The 5,767-nt window shown below is 50.5% G+C and overlaps 1 protein-coding gene across 1 annotated transcript in view; it reads right to left on the reverse strand.

Moving 5' to 3' along the window:
- The window catches only part of LOC125429868 (ADAMTS-like protein 4), a 97,139-nt gene extending 94,132 nt beyond the window's left edge, over positions 1–3,007 (reverse strand). Inside the window, exon 1 of the mRNA XM_048491444.1 lies at positions 2,853–3,007. The gene's annotated coding sequence lies outside the window, so the exon portion shown is untranslated. The remainder of the gene's footprint in view (positions 1–2,852) is intronic.
- Between the last annotated feature and the right edge of the window lie 2,760 nt (positions 3,008–5,767).

The raw sequence follows: 5,767 nt of genomic DNA on the forward strand, positions 1-5,767 counted from the left end.
CCATGGAGAGGAAATAGTCTTCTACAGCAGTGGCGTAGGAGCAGTGGCATAGGAGGTTAAGAGCTCGTGTGTCTAATCTGGAGGAACCGGGTTTGATTCCCAGCTCTGCCGCCTGAGCTGTGGAGGCTTATTTGGGGAATTCAGATTAGCCTGTGCACTCCCACACATGCCAGCTGGGTGACCTTGGGCTAGTTACAGCTTCTCGGAGCTCTCTCAGCCCCATCTACCCCACAGGGTGTTTGTTGTGAGGGGGGAAGGGCAAGGAGATTGTCAGCCCCTTTGAGTCTCCTTACAGGAGAGAAAGGGGGGATAAAAATCCAAACTCTTCTTCTTCTTCTACAGTCTGGGGCCAGCCACGGAGAAAGACTTCCCACATACTCCCCGCCCCCCGGTTTTTCTCTGTTTGCCTCTTGCCTTGACTGCGCTGTCCACCAAAGGTAACCTGAGTTGTACTCTGTTGCCATTGCAAGGATGCCACATTGTGGGTGGGAGTTCCACAGATCTCCCTCGACCCTTCGGAGCATAAGCATTTATTCAGAATAAAGGACACTCCTCCGATTTCAACCCAGGTTATCAAGAAGTTTGGAGAATGCCGGGTGTTATCGAAAGGAAGCCCGGAGAGAAAACGGGACCACACCTTGTCTGAATCACCAAGGAAATGGGATCCAAACAGAGGCATTCTCAAGCTCTGACCACTCCGCCTCTCTGGCATGCAGATTTTGGGGGTGGAGCCTCAGGAGGGTGGGGCTTGGGGAGGGCGTGGGACCTCAGCAGGGTATAATGGCATGAAGTCTAGTTTCCAAAGCTATTCCATTTTCTCCAGGGGAACTGAGGTCTAGGACCCCTTTGGATGTCACATAAATACTTCGGTACCAATTACCTGCTTTTAATGGGGTTTTAATGGTTTTAATGTGTATAGAGCCATTTCTTTACGATTTATTTAATTACTTGAGATTTATTGATTTTATTCTGTGCTCTATTCATATATTCATGTTCACCGCTCTGAGCTCTGAGTATACACACACACACACACACATACATATGAACGAACCAACGAACCAACGAACCAACGAACCAACGAACAAAACTTCCTTATACTGAATCAGACGTCCATCAAAGTCAGGGACCATTTCCACACAGATTCCCTGAAAATGTTTCCAAAACATTTCCAAACCTTTTCTGTCCTCCCTGTTTGTCCGCACTCACCCCCGCGATTCCTGGCCGCCATTTTGTAATCGTTCCATTTTTTTTAAAAAACAAACAAACCAGATTTGTAGATCCAACGCTACAAAGCTTCATGATCCTCTATGGGCCGCGCATTCAACGCTATGGAGACCTGACCCCCCCCCCTCAATTGTAAAAAAAAGATGATGAAAATACACAGTGAGACGGCCGGTGAGAACTCAGAAAATGGCGCCAACAAGGAAGTCCGGGGGCTGCAGAAACGTTTTAAAGAGATCCGCACAGCAAGTGAAAACGCTTCCAGAAAAGAATCGCTGAAGCGACACTTCTCAGAAAAGTATCGCTAAACGAGAGGGTTCACTTAAAACGTCTTCAGGCTGAAAATAAAACATTTCGGGGGGGGGGGGGGAGACCAACTCCATGGAGGAAACGTTTCATTTCCAGCCTCAAAACGTTTTATTTCGCTTGTGCGGAAAAGGCCAGCCTCGTCTGCTCGGACTGGCAGCTGCTCTCCAGAGTCTCAGGCGGAGATCACTCACATCGCCTACCATCTGGTCCTTTTTAACTGACGATGCTGGGGATCAAACCGGGGACCTTGTGAGGGCCCAGCAAATGCTCTATTGCCGAGCCTGTCAGGAAGACCTTTCCTGACATCAAACAGGCTCTGTCATGTTAATGGATCTTATATCCCCCTTTCTCTCCTGCAGGAGACTCAAAGGGGCTGACAATCTCCTTGCCCTTCCCCCCTCACAACAAACACCCTGTGAAGTGGGTAGGGCTGATAGAGCTCCGAGAAGCTGTGACTAGCCCAAGGTCACCCAGCTGGCATGTGTGGGAGTGTACAGGCTAATCTGAATTCCCCAGATAAGCCTCCACAGCTCAGGCGGCAGAGCGGGGAATCAAACCCGGTTCCTCCAGACTAGATACACAAGCTCTTAACCTCCTACGCCAGACAGACATTGCTCTTATCTTTCATTGAGGAGAAAAACGGCTGTAACATTCCTGTCCTATTTCATGCTGTCTTTGATATAAGAACATAAGAACATAAGAACTAGCCTGCTGGATCAGACCAGAGTCCATCTAGTCCAGCACTCTGCTACTCGCAGTGGCCCACCAGGTGCCTTTGGGAGCTCACGTGCAGGAGGTGAAAGCAATGGCCTTCTGCTGCTGCTGCTGCTCCCGAGCACCTGGTCTGCTAAGGCCTTTGCAATCTCACATCAAGGAGGATCAAGATTGGTAGCCAGAGATTGACGTCTCCTCCATAAATCTGCCCAAGCCCCTTTTAAAGCTATCCAGGTGAGTGGCCATCGCCACCTCCTGTGGCAGCATATTCCAAACACCAATCACACGTTGCGTGAAGAAGCGTTTCCTTTTATTCGTCCTAATTCTTCCCCCCAGCATTTTCAATGGATGCCCCCTGGTTCTAGTATTGTGAGAAAGAGAGAAAAATTTCTCTCTGTCCACATTTTCTGCCCCATGCATAATTCTATAGACTTCAATCCTATCCCCCCTCAGCCGTCTCCTCTCCAAACTAAAGAGTCCCAAACGCTGCAGCCTCTCCTCATAAGGAAGGTGCTCCAGTCCCTCAATCATCCTCGTTGCCCTTCTCTGCACTTTTAAGGGTGAGAAAGGGGAAGGGGAGGTTGCCTCGGGGCAATAAAAGGGGTTACCTCAAGACAGTTCACGAGAACCGGCTTTCTCGAGCCATGTTGCCCCGACGTTTGTCAACAAAGACTTCTGATTCAAAGATCCAGAGTCTGATATTTGTCTACAGATCCAGGCCTTGGCGGAGCCACCGTCTCCTTTCCTTGGCAGCCCTCCGCCCAGCCACCTCTGCTCACTTTCACCACCGTCTCTGCAGCCAAGATCCGTGTTTGGGAACACAATTCATATTTTACGTTACAGTGAACCAGCCAGGACAAAAGCCGAGGGTGGGAGGGAGGCAGGCAGGCATCACAAAAGCAAGAGGTTGGAGGGAGAGAAATCAGCCGTAAGAAATAACAGTTCAAAGGGGGAGTTTTTGGCAGGCTGGCTTATGAAAATCAGAGCCGAGCAAGAGGCCGCCGGGCCGAGCCAGAAGTTAATACTGTAGCTATTATTACAAGACGCCCGACTTCCAAACCTCAGGCTCAGCTTGACTCATCCTCCCGGTTTCCAAAGTATGCAGGGAAATGCCACACGGCCGTCCCTTGGCAGGCCATGAAAGGTGGCCGGCCGCACCTGGCCCAGGTAGCCGGTGACCTGCAAACAGCCCCAGCGCCTGGCGCTCGGGACGGTTGATTCTCTCCGCTTCATTAACTCGAGAATGAAGGAATCCGAATGGCGTAGGAGTGGAAATGACGGGCGCTCTTGGCCGCTCTGGGGTGGCAGTGGAACAGGGAAGTGGGGGTGCAGGTGTAAACGGAAATATTCCTGGGGTTTGGCGCTGCGGGCGGAGGGACAGAAGTGCTCTGAATCCATTTCCAGAGCGAGAACCAGCAGGCCAAACAAAATGTGGGGGGAGGCGGGGGGGAACATGGACTGGCCAAGCAAAGAGGCGTCGGTGGATTGGCACGCCGGATTCTCGAGGACGTAGAAGGCAAGATGCTTATCCTGGGCACAAAGGCAGCGCTGTGGGGTGGATTGGCTGGGGTTGCCATCCTCCAGGGGAGACCTGGAGATCTTCCAGAATTACAACTGATTTCCAGATCAATTTCCCTGGATAAAATGGCTGCTTTGGTGGGAGGACTCTAGCATTATACCCAGTGGTGGGATCCAAAAATTTTAGGAACAGGTTCCCATGGTGGTGGGATTCAAACTGTGGCGTAGTGCCAATGGGGTTGGGCGGGGCGCAGCGGGGGCGTGGCCGGGCATTCCGGGGGCAGGGCATTCCTGGGCGGGGCTGTGGCAAGGATGCAGCCGCTGCGCCTGTCCTTGGGCAGGAAACGAATGCACGCAGGTGCAGGCTGCCACGCACGCTGGTGCACCTCCTGCTAGACTGCTTCCAGTTCTGCGCGCTACTGCTGAGAGGAGGGGTGTAACTAAGGCAAAAATCATGTGGCAAAATCACCAATTAGTAGCCCCCTCTCGACACACACAAACAATTAGTAACCTACTCTCGGGAACCTGTGAGAACCTGCTGGATCCCACCTCTGATTATACCCCACTAGGATGGACTCTGTAGCATTATATCATCCCTAGGATTTACCCCCAGATCTCCAGGAAATTCTCAAACTGGTAACTGGAATTATTTTGGAGCTGGGCAGGGGACCAGGTGCAAGATTTAGATGTCCTCGTAACGCCTGGAACAGCAACCGCGATGCTTTTAAGACCAGCATTCATGTCCGCGGAGAGATGCCGGCCAAACTGAAAACAATCTCTTTTGCTTTCGATGGAGGCACTTCACAAAAATGCGGGGTTGGTCGGAAGAAATTTCAAAGGAAGAATTAGGAGTGTGGAATCCCTTCACGATACCTGGAAACTATTTAAAAACCACAGAAACAGAGGCCCAGATAGAATGCATCTCTTAAGTGAAGAAAGCTACCATGTGATCGAAAGGGGTGGGTGCACGGTTAATAACTCATGTCAAAGAAGCCATAGAAGGTTTTTTTTAAAAATCCTTTTAAAAAGCCGAAGGTTTCCTTGATCGAGACGAATGGACTAGTTCTGGCACGACAAATGCAAGTGGAAAACCATGCAAAAAAGAACTTTGGGAGCAGATTGTTAAAGCCATGAAGAAGAAGAAGAAGAAGAAGAAGAAGAAGAAGAAGAAGAAGAAGAAGAAGAAGAAGAAGAAGAAGAAGAAGAAGAAGAAGAAGAAGAAGAAGAAGAAGAAGAAGAGGGGGAGGGGGAGGAGGGGGAGGGGGAGGAGGGAGAGGGAGAGGGAGAAGGAGAAGGAGAAGAAGAAGAAGGAGGAGAGGGAGAGGAAGAGGAAGAGGAAGGAGAGGGAGAGGGAGAAGAAGATGAAGAAGAGGAAGAGGAAGAAGAAGAGGAAGAAGAAGAAGAAGAAGAGGAAGAAGAGGAAGAGGAAGAGGAAGAGGAAGAAGAGGAAGAGGAGTAGTAGTTTGCATTTATATCCTACCTTTCTCTCCTATAAGGAGACTCAAGGTGGCTTACAAGCTCCTTTCCCTTCCTCTCCCCACAACAGACACCTTGTGAGGTAGGTGGGGCTGAGAGAGGTCAGAGAGAACTGTAACTAGTCCAAGGTCACCCAGCAGGAATGTAGGAGTGCGGAAACACATCTGGTTCACCAGATAAGCCTCTGCTGCTCCAGTGGAGTGGGGAACAAAACCCGGTTCTCCAGATTACTCTTTACCACTACGCCACGCTGGCCCCTAAGACTAACAAGAAGGATTTCTTCACATATATCAGGAGCAGGGAGACGGTTGGGCTTTGGAGGACAAAGGAACGAAAGGATCGCTTAAGATCGGTGGGAGACGGCAGAGAAGCCAAGCGGGCTCTGCATCTTTTTCGCAGCGGGGAAAGGCGGGGAAGATACCAAGATGTGCCCACTGCTTTTGGGAAAGGCGCCCGAAGAATCGGTCAGAGGAGATAAGCTCAGTTGTGTGTGTGGCCTCGAAAGCAAGATTTGCTCGTCTGCGATTAA

Source organism: Sphaerodactylus townsendi, linkage group LG01 (genome assembly GCF_021028975.2).
Source record: "Sphaerodactylus townsendi isolate TG3544 linkage group LG01, MPM_Stown_v2.3, whole genome shotgun sequence".
Classification (NCBI taxonomy): Eukaryota; Metazoa; Chordata; class Lepidosauria; order Squamata; family Sphaerodactylidae; genus Sphaerodactylus; species Sphaerodactylus townsendi.